Below are 19,561 nucleotides of genomic sequence, written 5' to 3'. Positions count from 1 at the left end.
AATGACCAGTTTCCCTCCTCATATGGGTGTGAGATTATTTAGCATGGATTTTAGTGTTTCATGTTAAAAAGGAAGTAGAAAGGAGTGTTACAGTTTCCATAAAAGCATTTGTCAGTGTCAAATGCTTTTATGCATTTAGTCCTTTACCTTTTAGTCTGGGGTTTTAAAGTTAAGGGAAGGAAAAGATGAGAAAAAACTTGTCTAAAAGTTCATGCAAGGTAGGTGAAAGATATCCCAAGAATATCCCAGGTTGGAAGGAACCCACAGGTATGACTCAGGTAGTTCTCACACCTAAAAACTAAACTTTTGTTTGAGAGCATTGTCCAGATGCGTCTTGAACTCCAGCATGGTTGGTGCTGCGACCACTTCCCAGAAGAGCCTGTGCCAGTGCCCAAACACCCTCTCAGTGCAGAACCTTTCCCTAACACCCAGCCTGACCCTCCCCTGTCCCAGCTCCATGCTGTTCCCTGAGGTCCTGTCACGGTCCCCAGAAAGCAGAGCTCAGCACCTGTCCCTCTGCTCCCCTCGTGAGGGAGCTGTAGGCCGCCATGAGGCCTCCTGTCGGCCTGCTCTGCTCTGTGCTGAACAGGCCAAGTGACCTCAGAGGTGGGGAAACATTCCATATGTGCAAGATTTCTCAGGAAAAATAAGCAACCGTATCATAATTTCCATGTTTGTTATTTGAGGAAACAGAGGCCATATTTGTTGCCCAGTGACGAATAGCTAATAAGAAACCAGACTCACACAGGTGTTTTTCCAAGAGTGGTTCAGGAACAGGAAGGAAGTATCCTTTCAAATAAGCTGGTAGTCACTGTTCTACTTACATCCATGATGAGAATGTTTGTAAAGATGCTTGTTTCACAGGAGTTTTTTCTGGGGCCTTCCTTTACTGTGTACAAGAAAGGTTCATAGGGTATTTCCCAGGGGTGCCTTTAGCATCCTGCACAAGGAGGACAGAGAGTAAAACAGATTCTCTTCTGTAAATGAGGGAAAGATGGGTGAATTGTGCTCACTCTGTGCTGAATCACTTCACTGGCAATCATTATTTATCAGCAACATAAAAGTATACAATTAGCAAATGACCATTTTGTTTACCGGAACTCCATAAGCTAGTATTTAACATATCTTCAATAATTACATAAAGCTAGCAAAGTTTTATATTACCAATACCTTTTTGTTGTTGTTGTTGTTGTTGTTTTGTTTTGTTTTGTTTTTGTTTTTCAGACTGGGTGGCTGAGTGTGAAAAAGCTAGTACAACAGTTTTCACTTGTAGGTAAATTGTAGTTTTTATTTATTTATTTATTTATTTAGTAAGGCTGTTACTAGGCATAACAATATTTACTCTTACTATACTATTTTATTTTTTCAAGAAAGCTCGGGCAACCTAATGAAGAAAGCATTTTGTTTTCAACATGATTTTCCCAGTTTGTTAACTAACAAGGAGAAAAAAGTAATCTGTGATCGGCTTTGAAAGAGTTCAACTGGTAAGTAGTTTACAAAATTATATATCAGTAAATACTTGTCATTTCTCAAGTAAGATATTGCTAGAGTAAAAGCAAATATTTTTATTCATGTGAGCACCTACTAACAGACTGTGGTGATTTGTTAAAGTCAAGTCAGCAAAAGGAACACCTGGAGGAAGACAGTAATGAGGTTTGCATGGAAAACAAATATCTAGTTTTGGTCCCTCATATAGTCCTGCATCTGTGCTTCTTTCTTTTATTGAATGCTTTGTATTTTCTGGATGAGTTATTACCCCTATAATTGATAGACCAGTTAGTTCCCAATAATCTTGAAACTAACTAGTTGCATTAGGCTGCTGCTGTTGTGTTTGGCCAAAGATCCTGATGTTTGTTCCAGGAGGGCTCTCTATTACTCTAAGGGAAAATGGCAGATACACAACTCCTTTTATTTATTTATTGTTATTATTTTTTTGGCATGGCACAAAGGTGTATGGATAGAGGAGGCTATGAAAACTTTCTTGGAAAAGATTAAAAAAACAAATATTGGCTTCATGTTTCTTACACACACACTCAAAAAACAACAACAACAACAACAACAACAAAAAACTCATTATTGAATTTACATATCAGCCAGTAAAGGAGGAATGTATCAGAAACTGTTTGACTGTGCTGTAGTTCATTCTTATTTTTATCCTTGTTATTAGTGTTGGCTTTTTGGTTGCCTTTTTTTCCATTACTATATTCTTGCAGTAGATATAAGCTTGTAAACTGCTTTAATCTTTCCTTCAGGAATAATTTAATCTTGGGGAATATGTTCTCTAACATTGTTCATGACTTTTTAATGTTCTTGGTCAGCCCATGAAATAGAGTTGGCATTTAGAAGATCTTTAAGTTGTTAATTATTGTGTTTCCAGATCCTCTGTGAATGTAATTTGTATAATATATCACATACCGTAAAAAAGGCAGAAAACTTATTGTCAAATTAGAACTTTTAATATACCAGTAAATTTTGATGACGATGTTGTAAAAAGAAAAACTTTCCTTTGCAATAGCTTTTCACATGTGCCTTACTGAGCTGCTTATGGTACCATAAGCTTCAAAAAGAGTAATGATATGTATCAGCTTTAGGTAGCCTAGAGTAATCCTTAATAAAGCCTTAATAAAGGCTTCTTTGAACTACTGTATCTTGACTGTTTGTAATCATGTTCTGTGCACAAAAAAAAGTAACAAACATTCAAAATATTTGTGACAATACGCTATGTTCCTGAATATTCAAACAGTATCACAGCCTGGGGAATGCCGATTGGTTTAGCTCTTTGTGGGTTTGGTTTGTTTGTTTTTAGTTTTTAGGCTTTGTTTTTATTTTTCAGGCTTTGTTTTTATTTTTCTTATTAAGAAACATTATCTTTCAGATTTAGTATTGTTTTATACAGTTACAATATTAATTAGTCTGTCACTGGCAAAAAAAAAAAAAAAAAAAAAGAGCTTAAATACTATATACTGTGTACCTGTAATCAAAAGGAATAGGCATACCTACAGATCTGCTCTTTTGTAGGGCTATAAAGTACTTCAGTCTTCAAATTGTTATGGGTCCAATACCTTTCTTTGAAAGGTGAAAGCTATTGATCTGGATCACAGGAAGATTTTGATTTTTGGAACTGGAGTAATCTTGTGTAACTGAAGATGTTCATAAAGTAAGTGTCACTTGAGAAATAGATGTCATTTGAACTAGTCCTTTAGGCTGCCTTTATATTTGAAAAGTAGGGACTCTTTGTCTTATCCTAAGATACTCACTTCAGGATGACATGAATCATGCTGTAGAAGGTACCTATTTTTCTTCTTTGACTCTACAGCAGTTGAGAAGACTGGCAGAGCTATAGGTGTGTATATCTTGATAGTTAAATCCCAGCTGTAGTATTTTGGTAGTTTATAGAACTCAACTTTTCTATTTTACCTGCCTGTGAAATTGGTTTCGTGTGAAAACTAAAATCTCTCAGAAAATAAAGTTATCTCATTTTTCTAGTCCTGAGTTCTCCCAGCCCTCTGGCAGCCTGATCTATCTGTGTTCCAACAGGAGCACAGAAGGAGCAGAACTGGGAATATTTTTTGCAGGAATGGGAGGACAACACACAAACCAAGTTAAAGAACAGGAGACCTAGACCTAAAGAGTTACGTCCAGTTACAATAAGCCTAGGTACCTCAGTGGAAGAACTATGTCTGAACTTGCATATGTGGAGTAGAATTAAAGAATGAAATGGCTAATGTCTGCTCATGATTTTACATCCTCAAAGTGCTCATTGGGGTGTTCAAACCTCGTCTAAAAATGACTGCAGTGGCTCTGTTTCACAACCTTGGATTATCTGAGTAGCACCAAGGCACTGTAATTGCAACTCTTTAAATTTTCAAAACTATGATTTGTTTCAGTTAGGGCTCTCTTTTGAGTACTTAAGTCTTGCATATACATTTTTAATTTCAATTGCTTCATTGAATTGTATTATATACCTTCTAAAAATGCAATATAACAAACTATCACAGTTTTGTGCATCAGTTACCGATGCACAAAATATAATTACACATTACCTAGCGTGTTCTTTTGCTATAAAATTACTGAACTTGGAGAAAAGTGTTAACAGAAACTGAAAGAGATTTTATTGAGATTTTAACTTTCTGTGTACATGTTTTATTTGTTTCTAATAGCTGTAAGTTAATTGCTATTAAATACTAATGTTCTAATACTGAGTTTTAGCTTGGAATAAATATAAAATAATTTATCCTTAGATGGAGCTCCGATATTTGTACTCCAAGTAATAGTAAACAATGTGCTTCTCAGTGGAAGAGAGGTTAAAATTTGTACAGAACTGTAAAGTTTAAAACCTCTTCCAAAATATTTTCTGTTACAAACATTGGTCTTCAGCCCAAGTCAAACATTAGGTAGCTGTTATTGCAGACTGCTTATAGAAATCAAACTACACAGTTTCAATTTATACAGGACATTCAGCACTTTTCTTTGAAAAACTTATTTTCATTTACTCTTGAATATAATACCAGAGTAACTACAAGATGAGCTTGATCCAACATGTTAACTCTTTAAATAGCCAAAGAAGAAATGCAAATTAAGATATAACTTTAACATAAGTAATTTATTAATTTATAATTGCAGATTTTTTGTAGCAGTATAAAAATAAATGTTTAGGTTATGCATTTAGGTTATGCATTTAATATACACTGCCTGATATTTAAGACATTTTATTCTTAAAGTCAGGAATTCTGACCTCGTCTTGGGAGTAAGACAATGCAGGTGTTTTCCTTCTATTTTTATGTGTGAAATAAACAGTGTGGCTTGAATATGAAGAGATCTAAAATTTATTTTAAATGTCGCCATATGCAGCTTCAAGTATTTTTTTATTTATTTTTTATCCTAGATCTGGTCAATAATAAATGAGTTTTAGAATTTAAATCAAGACACAGGGGATTTCTCATGGTACATTATTGATAAAGCACACTTATTGTAACAAAATATTCCAAGGGAAAATACATTATTTGTTGGTGATGTTATTGCAAACTCTAACATAAGGCTCTATTAAGCTTTTCAAAATATTTTTTTGTACATTGGAGGAAGTTTTATAAACAGCCTCTAAAATAATTACACGATATAATGTAACTCATTACCTTAATGAATAAAATATTATTCTTAGAGCAGGTCTTCAAATTCACTTTTCTATATTGCTCAAAAATATGTGATGATAATGATGTATTTTGGAATATTACAAATATTTCAATTAAATTTTAGAAAATTTAGAATAATTTCCTTCTTTTCTAATAGCTTATTGAAAATATATATACAGGAAATAAGAACTGCTAGCTAGAAAAACATAAAGGAATTTCTTGTAATTTCCCAACATTCCACCACAATTGATAATTCTGAGATATTTTAATCTACTGGGATGGGATTGTTCTGCATTGCTCAGGTCAACTTCTCTTCTGATTTCTACTACTATTGAAATTCAACAGTAGTTTCAAAACTCCACCTTAGATGTATTAATATTAGCAGATGTATGTTCTTGTGGGGATCCCATATTCTTATAACCTGTACCACTTTTATTTCGAAGTACTACAGTCCATCTGCTCACTTGCAGATAATTTCCACTTGTAATTTGTCCAAGGGAATGTGTTAATACATATTTCATGAATAGTGTAATAATCTTGATCTATCCATGCTGCTTGAGCTTTGACAAGTATAGTGTGACCTTGAGTTTAGAGGATAGTACCAGAAACTGAAGTGGAGCCGTCTATGCAAGTACTTTTAAGAAAATAGTTCAGGCTAGCACCAAAAACTAAAGTGGTACTATCTAAGCATGTAAATACATCTAAGTACTAAGTAGTGCTCAAATGCTCTCCTGGATGTTTTAACCTTTTCATCTTAAACCACTTTTTGCTTAAGAATATATATGTCTGTGTGTGTATGTATTAAGTATACACACTAATGTTTTGGGGGGACATATAGTCCAGTACACAGTCTTTCAGGAAGCAAGTTTACTAAGGTTTAACTAAGCTTTAACAAAATGCTACTCTATGGGTATTTATTCACTGTTAACACTGTGTTTTATAATTTATCTTGGCTTGCATAATGCTGACAGTCTAAGCTCTTAACTGAGGGTACAGTTTAAAACTGGAAGTTCATGTCTTAAGGAGAAAATCAGGAACAAGATGCAAATATATTAATTTGAATGTACCTGTTCTTGAAGGTTGTTAAGTGAACTGGAAAAGTCTAAAATTAGAATAGAAGAAAAGGATGAACCAAGACATGTTTGCTCCCCTTAAACATCAAGGAAGACAACTAGCATTTCACACCCAGTTCAGGAAAAAAAAAAAAAAAAAATTAATTGTGTAATGACAGGCTGTGGAAAAAGGAATTCACAATTCTGATTCTGCATAAATTTATGTAAATGAGAAGGCCAAAGAACTAAAGAAAATCATGCAAAGCAGTACTTGTGGATATAGTTTTTGTTTGTTTGTTTGTTTTTAATAGGCCTTTATTTTCTGCATGTGTGGATAAGCAATTACTCTTTTAAATGCTAAGCTTCTTTGGTTGCGCAGCATGATAACTTGTAGCATACATTTTTCCTGTGTGGCGACTGATTGGCTTATCTGTCTACCTGTGCATGCAGAGAGCTAGAGAAAATCTTAAGATTAGGTGAGCAGGTGGCTCCGTTGAGGGCACCAGTAGAGCTGTCATGATTGATACCAGTTGGATTGATTTGCCATCCAGATTTTTTCCATACCAGTTGGATTGATTTGCCATCCAGATTTTTTCCATGCCTTTTTTTTTTGTTTGTTTGTTTTTCCCTATGGCTTGGATTTTTATACTTACCTGTTACTACAAAATGAACTTTAAATATATATATATATATCATTTCATTTTGATGTTACTATTAATTAGTACAGTAATCTGATGCTTCATAGGCAGGTCTGTACATGGAGTAAGGAAAACCACAGGATCTCACTTATTGGCATTAGAACTTTTAAGCATTGACAGTAATTTCAGTGTGCTTGAAATTATGTTCCTCGCTTGTTAATTTTAACTGGAGCTTTGTTTAACAACTTGTTTATACTGATAGATGTTTTAATTCTTTATGGTTGTACATGTGAGGAATATGGCTAGCAAGAAGAAGAAACATTTTCAGTTTTAATATTTTTTTTTCAGTATTGGTCAAAATCACAAATGTTTTCAAATGTCATGTTTTTAAGTTATGAACATATATTTAAAAACCTCTTACATAAGTGCAACCTTACTAAATGAGAATATTTCCAAATAGCTGGTACTACAGCAAAAGCTGCAATTCCTATCTAAATAGATAAATCTGTGGCTGTTAATATCAGATCATATGTAATTATATTTACAGAGATAATAGGACATGGATGGATGGCTAGTAGAGCCTAAGTGTGTTAGATTTCAGCATGCTTGGTGATGGTTGCAATGTTAATTAACAGCATTAGAAGGGGATTTTTTTTGCTACTTGGGAAGTCTTCCTGACATGAAGAAGGAAGTTGATTTCAGCCCTGCATCATTAATCAGATCTGCCTACAGCTAAGAAAGTGTCACCTGTGTATATTTTGCTTTCTGCTGTGTGTTGCTGATGAAAATACTGACATACAAAACAGAAGTAATTTGGTTTGTGCTAGAAGGCAATGGCAAAAGTAAAAAGCAGTGAATTGGAATGTGCTTTGTGACTGACCTTTGTGAAGAATGCCTTAGGCACCTCCATGTGGTGGCTGTCATTATTAAGGGTGACTATAGATTCGAGTTTGTTTAAACAGTTATACACATGAATTGTTTTTGCATGTATCTTATCTGCAATAGATCCTACACACAATTTTTGCATGATGGCAAGGAGTAATAGCCTGTAGGTTTAGAGAATTAGGCAGACCTTTGGCCTCTGTGTTCATCATTGCTGTTGTATTTCTTGGAGGTGGAAAATAAAATAAACTTCTTAATGTACTGTCCCATGAGTAGGCAATGAACAAGATTAAGACTTCCCACATGAGGGAGTGAACTAGATTTTAGCTATTTCTTAGGTTGTGTTTGGGACAGTTCTGTAACAAAACGAAGCTGGCCTAGGAACTGGCTTCCCTGGAAGATGGTTCATGGACTACTCACAGTCTGTATTGCTTTCATAAACCTTGCACAGTTTAAATAAAATAGACCTTAAGATTTTGAATAACAACTAAAACTAGAGTTTATGGTAACATCTGCTGTAGTAAAAGTGTGGGAAAACACATTCATATCCGTCTTACTGCATCGAGTACCAAATAAATCAGAAAAAGGTTATTATAACATTATATTAGACCTAAAAGCTTCCGCTGTGAAGAGAAACTTATTTTCCTTGATTTAGTTCCAGCATACAGCTCACTGAAACCTCCAAGAACTCTGTACTCAAACTGTTCTCAGGTTGTTTCCAACAGTACATGAGTATCTGAGGGGAAAAAAAATCCAGTCTTTCAGTGAATAAATTTATTTTTTTCATGGAATATCATTGTAAGGCCATTGGTTTTCATAATGACTGTGATGTCTTTGTCACACAAAATTGTGATAGTGTCTTATAAGCATAGTAAACTCTTTTTATAAGAGAAGGATGGAGTAGAAATTCAAGGACACTTGTACACAAAAGAAATTGAACGTTTTGATGGCATAAGTAGTCCTGACAAAATTAAAATGAACAGAAGAAAACTGACTGTCTGTATACTTACCATCTTGCAATAAGAGTAATGGATGATGATTAAGTGACAATCAGGATGGGGTCACATGTTTGCTGTTCAAATTAAAAAGAAAAAACTTAAATTATATGGTCAAAGCTTTTACTAGTCATTTATGTCCAAACATTTGAGCACCATGTTCTGAGCTCACTTGGAAACATGGGTGTAAAGGGTGTAAATGTACATGGGTGTAAAGTACTGTTTCTCAGTACTTAGAAAACCTGTGATGTGCCTGGTGCTGTGTAGGAAGTCTGTGGTTACTTCCACTTTCTTTAGAAGTTCAGACGAATATTTATTGCATAGAATTCCTTCTGTGTTCTTACAGTTCTGACAAGAGTAGTATTGTTGAACTGAATTTCATCACAGATAGCGTTATTTCTGCCAAGACACATAAATTATGATTTAGAAATGCCAAGGCCTTCTCTTGCTTTTCAATATTAGGTAACATCTAATAAACCTTTTCAAGTAAAAATGAAATATTGACTAGACAAGTATATTTTGGGGCATGGAAGGTCACACTATGGACAGAAATTTATAAGAATAACTTTTCTTATGAGTAGGAACTTAAAGAAAATGGGTGGTGGTGGTGGGAAGAATACATAAACACATACAGCCATGTGCACAGTAAAATGCACCATTTTGTAGGTGTCTAAAGACAAATCCCAACAGGAAAAGTTGCAGTCTCTTTCTTAAAAATCAAACATTGTTGAATACATGGAGTAGTCTATTAGTGTGATACTAATAGTAGTCTATTGGTAGTCTAGTAGTTGGTCTGACCTCAGTGGAATAAGAGTCAGCTTTTCAGCAAACAGAAGAAGAATGAGACAGAGGTTATTATTTACTGGTGAAAGCAACACCTCTTGGTTTAGACAGATAAACAAAAGTTAGAAGGACTGCTAATAACCAAAGGAGCAAATGCAATTTAGGCTTTGAAAATAAAATAATAACAATAATAATAATAATAATAATAATAAAAGATAAATCAGGAAATTGTTTTAAAAGAAAATCTGGTAACAGATTATCTAAGTAGTTTAAACTGTTTAGCTCTCAGATGTGCAGAATAGAAGTCTAATCTCTGGCTGCCACAGTTAAAGATTTATAAGATTTTGCACAAACCTTTTCTGAGTCTTTAAATGCATCTGCATTAGTGAATGCTACAACATTTGCCGCAGGAGAAAAGTAAATCTCTTTAACAAAGTCTACCAAACTGGGGCAATGGTTGATATGTAGCAGGACAGAATTGTCAGAACAGTGCTTAGAGGCTAAGGGTTACTTGGATCTCCCTCTCTCCCTCCCTCTCTCTCTTGGCAGCTATGCTTATAGTAAATATTTTCATTTAAAATTATGAGTTGCATATACCTCAATGTGATACATACTGTTAAATCTAATAAGTGTAATTTTACTGAGTAGTTTTAAGAGAGAATGGTAAATTAAATTAATTTTTTTTTTTTAAATCTGTTCTAGAAATTTTACATTTCTTGTTCAGGTTATTAAAAAAAAAGCAACAGGCACTGAAAGTGAAGTAAGCATTGCATATATTTTTCAGTGCATCAGCTAATTCAGACTAAGGTACTATTAAACCTTATTTGTGGTTTTTAGAGTTTTATTATTACCATTTTTCAACTTTTCCTTCACCCTTATATTCTGGGAGAGCTTCTACGTACGCACACAATAATTTGCAGCATTATTTCATACATCTCTTTGAATTTATTCACAAAATGAAGTACAGTCATCTGTGAGAATAAAAATGATTGCTATAAAAATGTTGTAGTTCTTTCTGTGCTTATGCCAAAGAAGCTGTTTTGTGTGCTTTTAAAGTAGAATTTGTTTAGCAAGTAAAAATTACTCTTTATTTTCTTCTTTTTTTTTTTAAATAATGCCAATATTAGCATGTTTTGTGCATACTATGACAGAACTATAGGCAACCATAATAACATTTCTTTTGGGCCCAGTTTTGTTTTTACATTGACAGTTTTTATCTGTGGCACCAATACACTTCTAGTGTTCCTGTAGCTTTGTTAAGTAGGTGCAATGTCCCATGGGTGTTGAAATGAAGTATTCAATAATAATAGAGACATGCCTTTTTTTTCTTTTTTTCTTTTTTTTTTTTTTTTTTTTTTGTCACAGCTTACATTTCTCATTAGTATTCTACTAGTAGCTCTGTGAATGATTCCAGCTCCACATCCAAATTCCAGTCATTCTTTATGGTTAATTTTGAATAATCTGGCAGGTAAATTTCACTTTCAGAGCTTGTAGTGAGAAAACAGAGGAATTCTTCCATCTTCCAATCAACTCTATAGAGAATGACCCAGTAATTGTACTTGTCTAATGCTAAAAATATGGTAAATTCTTGTAAATTCAAGTTTCTTTGTTTGTTTTCAGTCAGTGAAAAGGTCAATTTTGCTAGTTGTCAGAGGAGCAACCATTTCTAATTGATGTTGTACAAAAAAGGTAATTTTTTCTATACTGGAAGAATATATTTAAGTTCAATGCTTGTGACCATGGACACGCTTAACTTAGTTACTTTGTTAAGTAACACCATAATGTACTTAATAAGTAAAGCTAAGTCAAGCATTTCTATATATATCATTAGTCTTTTTATTTCCTATAGGAAAAGGGAAAACTTTCTGGCAAGTGTTCTCAGAAGGGAAACTAAGCACTTTCTTGGCTTATTTTGAATAACATGGTAGTCTGTTTATTTGTAAACCTGTTGCAAATATTTATTAAAGAAAATTGTGGCTATTCAAATATTTTAAGATATATTTGTGGCAGTTTTCATCTCTGTAGCTGACAAAGTATGCAATGATCTATGATACTTTTACCATAGGTCTACACATGCCTATTCAGATGTATTGCACTGTCAGACTGCTTTCCTGTATCTTAGTCATCAGGGACTTTCTTGAGAAAAAATGAAACTTATGAAGGTAGCATGTAATTCAAAATTGAACCATGACTGAAATACCTGAGTAACTAAAAGATGATCTTTGAATATAGCTTGTCATAATGGCTTTTGACTGCTGCTTTTTGTTGTTCTTAAACATTTAGTTTTGCAAAGAAGCAACCTTATAGGGGTTGGCTCTAAATAAAGTATACAGGAGAGTATTTTCCATCTTGTCCAACACTGGATGGATAACAGATTTTGTGCATAAGAGTCAAAGAAACTTCAAACCTAGCTAGAACCTGTGCCTTATTACAATATATTTAAGGCTACAGAAGATGTTTATATCTATTATCATCTGTATACTGTCAAATGCATAAATAATTCTGGACTTCCAGGAGACAGAAAAGAAGGAAAGTAGATACTTGTATTTTTGCTACCTTTTAGGTAGCAAAATAGGTGAGATTTTAGAATGAGACCCTGAGTCTGCCTGTTTGGAAAGGGCATAGTAGGTTTAAGTTCACTGATTTGCAGATAACCCCATATACAGAAATAAGAGAATGAAAGTATAAGATTGTTGGAATTTATTTTTTCTCTAGACTCTTTAAATACAGATTTTCTTATTTTCTTATTTTCCACTAATAAAGGAATAAAATTCCTCCTACAGGAAAAACATTTTAGATCTGACAAGAGCTCATTCTTTCTTTTTTTCTTGTTATCCCTATTTTTCCCTATTTTGACTTTTTTTTTTTTTTTTTTTTTTAACTACCAAATTCAACTTCAGATCATTTGCTTTGCTGCTTACATCCCCTCGTAATTCTTCCTGTGTAGATTCTTATTGTCTAGGCTTAGATTTAAAGATAAACTTAAATAAAAGAACTTTGAATGGAAAAAGGTCTTTACCTAGTCAAACTATGTGCTATGACAGGAAAGAGTCCTAATACTTTTTTTCCTTGGTTTGACTTATACTTCTAAGTATTCCTAATGCCACAGAATAAATCAAGGATGGAACAGTACTACAACAGATTTTCTTTAGCAGTTGTTTCTCACACATTTAACCCAAAAGTTCATCTGAACTGTTTTTTCAAAGGCTTATCTATCAGCACAATAGTAATGGATAACTTCAAGGTTAAAACAAGGAGGAAGTCTTTTGTTTTAAATTTTAATATTCATCAAAGTGAAGAACTAATGACACTGAAGACATATATAATGCAGAGAGAAATTGGAAAAGCTTCCTTGCACATATCCATTAATGCACTACTTTATGGCTGCAGAAGAAATTTGTCACAGAAACATTTCTAAGGAGGCAAAAATCTTCACCATCCTTTTATTCTTGTTTCAAATACAGTGGCTCTTTATCTCAATAAATAATCATCCCTGGCAGTTTTTATAGGGTGGATCAACGTGATTAACACATTAATAGTCTTAAAATGATTACAAATATCTCAGAGTGAATACTGCAAGATATTATTTTTTACATGTCTATTCAGATTGTCCAAGGAATTTCTTTGGCTGTTCTTAAAATTTATTTGCATTGGACTTAAGTATACTTTTAAGCAAGCAAGGATACAGGCCAAGAATGTTTGCATGAATAGAAATTTTAGGTAAACACTGAGAATGGAACAGAAACATGAATTTTAAGTTGTAGTGAAGAGAGGGGAAAATAAGATATCCTCAGCAGAAACAAGATTATAATTGAAACAGAGATAGAAATATAATATGAACAAATGCTTAATCAAATAAGCTCACATTTGTAATGTCAGATGTCAAATACAGAAAAAGGACTGTGTAAGGGAAGACCACAAATAGTAAAACAGAGAGAAAAATTAGAGAATACTGTGCTCTAGTCATGAGTATTCTTCTAGTGTGGTGAAATTTGTCACGTAGACTTTCTTTAAAAGTAATTTATTTGGGAATACTTATGAGAGAAGGGAACAGTAAAGACAAATGTTTGTAGACTTGTGTGAATTCAAAACAACCTTTTTGGGGGTACGTGCTCAACTTAATTTTCTACTTACATTCATTCATATTTGTTTGAAATTGCTTAGTTTTTGCCAAATACCATAAATTCAGTGTTTCTAGAGACAAAAAAAAATAAAATCATAGGTAATTGAAGATTTATTTATTATATTATCAGTCATACCTATAGCGTGGTATGATTCCATCAGTATGGAATGATTGCTTCGAGTTGTCTCCATTCAAGAATAGGAAGTCGATCTGAGTGATATTCATTATGCTTTCAATTTGGACTTGAAGCCAAATTTTACAGGATTGTAGCTTGGGTACTTGTGTGTGTCACCTTGTCAGAAAATAAAAGCAATATAATCATGAAAAGTATAAATGAGAGTCTCATGTTATTTAAATGATCACATTTATCCTGTTAGCTATATAATTTCTATAATCAATTTACTAAATATAGAAGGTTAAGAATTTTTGAATGAATTCTTTAGCTAACCATAATGAAAATGAGGTTTCCACAGGTGCTTTTGTATAAAAGTAGAAGCCAGTTACTGACCCTAAGTGACAGTGTCTCTTTTTCATTTAATTCTGCTAATGGTATGTGATTGCAACACTAGCTGTTTACCTTAAAATTAAAAATAGTCTTGGCCTCAGATAAGGCTAAGAAAACAGTTTATTGTTTGTCTTTGTAAATGTCAGTACTGTATTAATTAATGTTATATGAACTTCTTTATAGAATTTGTCTAATGGTGATGAGGCACTAGATAGTTGCCACAAGAGTTGAGCAAAATCTAAATAATAGATTTATTAATATGAGAGCATAGGAAAAGTCATTTCTCCCAAACTCATTCCTGAATTCTTGCTGCAAAGGCCATCTAAACAGATCATTAATCATAGAATCATAGAATGGTTTTGGATGGAAGGGACTTTAAAGACCACCTGCCATGGGCTGGGACACCTTACATTAATTAGAACAGGTTGCTCAAAGTTCCATCCAACCTGGCCTGAACACTTCCAGGGATGGGGCATCCATAACTTCTCTGGACAACCTGTTCCAGTGCCTCATCACCTTCTGAGTAAAGAATTTATTCCAAATATCCGATCTAAACTTACCCTTTTTTTAGTTTAAAACCATTCCCCCTTGTCTTGTCACTACACTCCCCAAGAGAGTCCATCCCCAGCTTTCCTATAGGCCCCCTCTAGGTACTGGAAGGTCTTCGCAGAGCCTTTTCTTCTCCATGCTGAATAACCCCAACTCCCTCAGCCTTTCTTCATAGGAGAGGTGCTCTAGCCCCCTAAGCATCTTCATGGCCCTTTTCTGGATCCGTTCTAACCTACATTTCTTAATCTTCCAACATCTTCTAAAACCCCCAAACTGTAAAAGTCTTCAAGAAATGAATTTAGACATGATACACTACAGACATACGAGTCCCTAGAGATAAAGAGGATGACAAATAAAAATGGAGGAACTTAATATTATGCAACTTTAAGTGCTGATCTGTAAAAAAATCATCTAGTGGAAGGATCTGTTATGCTTTCATAAATGAATTTAATTGAGACACAAACTAAGTGATGTGCTTGCAGACCTACAGTAAGGTAGCAAGAACATGAGGCAAGAAACACTTAAGTGTTAAAAGTCTTTTTAAGACTTTTTATTAAACTGTATTTTATCTTACAAGCTAGAATTGAAAGCAAAGTGTTCCTTCAACACTGTTTTTAATAGATAAAATCTATGGTACCTATTTGTCTATACACATGCCAATGTATATTATTTATATTTATATCATTATATAAATATAAGATGACAGATTCACTTGAAGTACATTAAGTTTATAGCATTTCACATTCTCATTATAATCACTGTCAAAATAATAGGCTCACATTTCTGTTATGTTCTCATTACAACCTTCAGTGAGATATTGGATTTTTAAAGCCTCATATATTCAAAGAATTAAGAGAATATACTATATTGTTGTGACCTTTTCAATATTCTATAAATGGATTGCTGAAAAATTTACTTTTCTTTTTTGTTTACTGCTCTTCTTTGCTAATTTTGTGGGAGAGGGTAGAAATGGATGACCTTTTCAGTATTTCATGTTTTGATTGGCTAAAAGATGGACCAAACTTGCATTGTATTGTACATTTAACAACACAGTTGTTATATCCTTTCATTAAGTCATATAATGTATATACTTTTTGCAGTTATATGAAACTGAAGTAATATCAGAGGCATTCTTAGAATGGTATTTTGTTTCCAAAATGTTCCCACCACTGGTGAAATTAAGATCTGTAATACATAATTTTCAGAAGGTCTAACTTTCTGATATTCACAGAATCACAGAATCACAGAATTTCTAGGTTGGAAGAGACCCCAAGATCATCGAGTCCAACCTCTAACCTAACACTAACAGTCCCCACTAAACCATATCCCTAAGCTCTACATCTAAACGTCTTTTGAAGACTTCCAGGGATGGTGACTCCACCACCTCCCTGGGCAGCCTGTTCCAACGTCTAACAACCCTTTCAGTAAAGAAGCTCTTCCTAACATCTAACCTAAAACTCCCCTGGCGCAACTTTAGCCCATTCCCCCTCGTCCTGTCACCAGGCACGTGGGAGAACAGGCCAACCCCCACCTCTCTACAGCCTCCTTTAAGGTATCTGTAGAGAGCAATAAGGTCGCCCCTGAGCCTCCTCTTCTCCAGGCTGAATAAGCCCAGCTCCTTCAGCCGCTCCTCGTAGGACTCGTTCTCCAGGCCCCTCACCAGCTTCGTCGCCCTTCTTTGGACCCGCTCAAGCACCTCGATGTCCTTCTTGTAGCGAGGGGCCCCAAACTGAACACAGTACTCGAGGTGCGGCCTCACCAGAGCCGAGTACAGGGGGAAAATTGTAGGTAGGGGGAAATATTGTAGGTATTTATGTTTGTTTCTGATCAAACCTCTTATATGTTTGTGTGTCTATTACTTCTGGACAATGCTTTCATTTAGTCATTTAATAGTTTTTTTTTTTTGTTTGTTTGTTTGTTTTTATAATGCTAAAATGAGAATACATATCTCTTATTCAGCAATGCAGGACTGAATGGTGATATTTTCTGTTTCAATAATCTTTTAGCCTTAGTGGCTTGGAAACATTTCTGTAAATGCTAAAGGTCTGTTAGCCTTACATCTCTGAAAGAATTGCAGTTAATCTGGTGTGTTTTTTTTTATTATTATTCTAGTGCTGTGCTCACTAACTGCTACCTCAGTCCAGACTATTTTTTTTTTTCAATGCAAAAAGGAAGAGTGAGAAGGGTATTTAGGAGTAGGACACTTTCAGAAAAGGGGCAGAAGGGAGGACTTTTAATGTGTGCCTAGTCTTAAAAGGAAGCAAGGAATATTTCAGTCTAAATTTACATTAGTGATGACTAAGTACGCTTTGTGAACTGCTGCTTTTGGTGATCTTTTGTGGTAGAATGGTCTTTTATATAAATATAACTAGTGTAAAGAAATGAGGTGTTGATGATACTGGTGTGTTTCACTACCCCAAAACCCACTACCTCATTTTATTTCTGATTTATTCATGGTTTGTAATGCTTGTATACTGGTAGAAAAAAAAAAAAAAAAAAAAAACATTGTCAGTCCAATCCAATTCAGAGGCACTGAAGCACTGAAGCATTACTTTCAAGTAATTGACATGAGACGTGGAGACACTAAGGATTTCTTACACTTCTGATTCTTTCTTACTGACACTTTATGTGTAAATTATGGCATAGAACCAATAATTTAAAATAATTTTACCATACTAATGCCAGAAGGGTCCTGCCATGCCATCAAGGTGAATTTGGTGCAGCAGCAAGGATGCTATTGAGAAAAGTGGAAAAAAACAAACTAAGACTGACACAGCAATGCACTGCCTTTTTTCTAATGTCTGAGAATAATCCCATATTTGCTGAAATTAATGACATATATGGCTACTGTGTTTAGTTACTAGAAGCAAGGATAATGATAAAAAAAAAAAAAGCATGCTGCCAAGCCTGGTTGTTATCAATGTCATTCTAAAAGCTTAGCATTTTGGACATGATTTTTAAATGAATTCTACACGATTCCACGATTCTAAACAATTCAAAAGAGATTTTCCTTTTTTTTTTTTTTTTTTTTTTTTTTTTTTAAGAATAAACCCAGATAACAGAAAATGTTTGTCAGCTACCAAATATACCAAATATATAATTAAAGAACTCAGGGTAACATGTTTGCTTCTTGAAACCTGTTCTTGCCTTAGTTGTAGTCTATGAGATACAACCTTTCACCCAGTAGCTGTCGGTATCATTCTTAGAGCTGCCATCAATGCAACTGCCATGTGAAATGCCTCATGATCTTTCTGCCACCCATCCATATAGTCTGAGCTTCCAGGCTGCTTCAGACACCATTTATGCATACTCAGGGCAGCATTAGCAAGCTTTGTGTGTGTAAAATGGTAAATTGGGTATTTAGAATGGGCGGCAGTTCTGGCAGTTCTCTCCATCAAGATGAGAGATTCTGTAATCTTTCCCGCTGTCAATGGTGAAAACTGTATTTGAACTTGTGAAAGCCATTCTCTGGAGCCAAACTTAGAGGAGTTCCTTTTTTTAGAACTTTGATACGTTTATTTCCAAGCATCACCTGGGATACACACACATATATACTACAAAAAGTTAAACAGATTACACATTTTAATACTGATTTTAAAAGACTGTAATTTCATGCATCTTCTTAGTGATTTTTGAGGGCTTAATTGCTACGTCGTGGTACTGCTTATCAGAAAGCACTGAAAAGCTTTAATTACTTTGTACTTTGGTTAGTTATGAATGTATGCAAAATTTAACTATTTCCCCAGAAGCAAATAAAGTCCACATTTATTATGTTACATAAAAGTTATGGAATGATTTAGAATAATTAAGCTAAGGGCTGCCTTACTTGGGATCTAACTCATCTAAATGATGCATAAAATTAATCTTAGAAAATTATTTCACATTAAACTACTGTGTGGAAAAGAACCATTAGAATCTTCTCAGAAACTTTCACTATAGCAAATGCATCCTATGGCAGTAAACTGCAGGCATATTATGTAAAGCAACAGAATAGTAGTGGCCTTAGTTTTTCAAATAAATCCAATCAAATAAAACCCTCAGTGAAAAGAAAGATGAATTAAGTGTAAAAAGACAGAATTTAAAAGCGCTAAACCAGACAAGGAAAGAGTGAAGGAAATATTAGGCAACTTGAATAGAAAGCAGGGAAAATGGAAAGATGCAGATAATAATAAATAAATAAATAATAATAATAATTAAAAATAAAAATAAAAATAAAAAAATAAACCCAGCATATTCTCAATATTGCCCTTGATACATTTACAATCAGGGTTTATAACTGCAGTAATATTTAATATCTATTGCCTATTAAAAGCAACTTACATTCCTTCTGACCTTTGTTAGTCAATCTTCAACACTGACAAACGAGGATCAAAAACTGCCTTCTTCTCTCAAGGGAATTGATTTACTATCATTGGTGAGAATTGCTTACATGAGTGAGGTGAGATCAGAGGAATTATTCTATGTAACAAAGCTACGTTAGGAATTCCACAGTTTACTACTTAAAACAAAGCCACAGTCTAAACATTATGAACAGTTTTATGGATAAGAACATGGAAGATGAAGACTGAATGACAAACATACTGAAAGTTGTCACAGTTGTTAATATTTTATAGAGCCCCAGAAGTGTGATTGTTCCAAAGAACTGATAGATTTTCTTTTCATAATGACTAGATTTTTATTCCTTTTTTTTTTTTTTTTTTTTTTTTCTAGAGGTAGGCTTATGTGAAGAATGTGAGAACAACTGCAGTTTTCAGTCTAAAGTACAGTTCAGAATTATGAAGTATTTGGGGAGGCAATGCAAAAAAAAAAAAAAAAAGGGGGGGGGGGGGGGCGGGGAGGAAGGCATGAAAAAGCAGAACAGCTGTCCTTGTGAGGGTTGGTCTTACTGACACTATTTGACAGTTT

The sequence above is a fragment of the Oxyura jamaicensis genome, chromosome 11 (genome assembly GCF_011077185.1).
Source record: "Oxyura jamaicensis isolate SHBP4307 breed ruddy duck chromosome 11, BPBGC_Ojam_1.0, whole genome shotgun sequence".
Lineage (NCBI taxonomy): Eukaryota > Metazoa > Chordata > Aves > Anseriformes > Anatidae > Oxyura > Oxyura jamaicensis.
The sequence above is the reverse complement of the archived record's forward strand: the minus strand, read 5'-3'. Positions refer to the sequence as shown.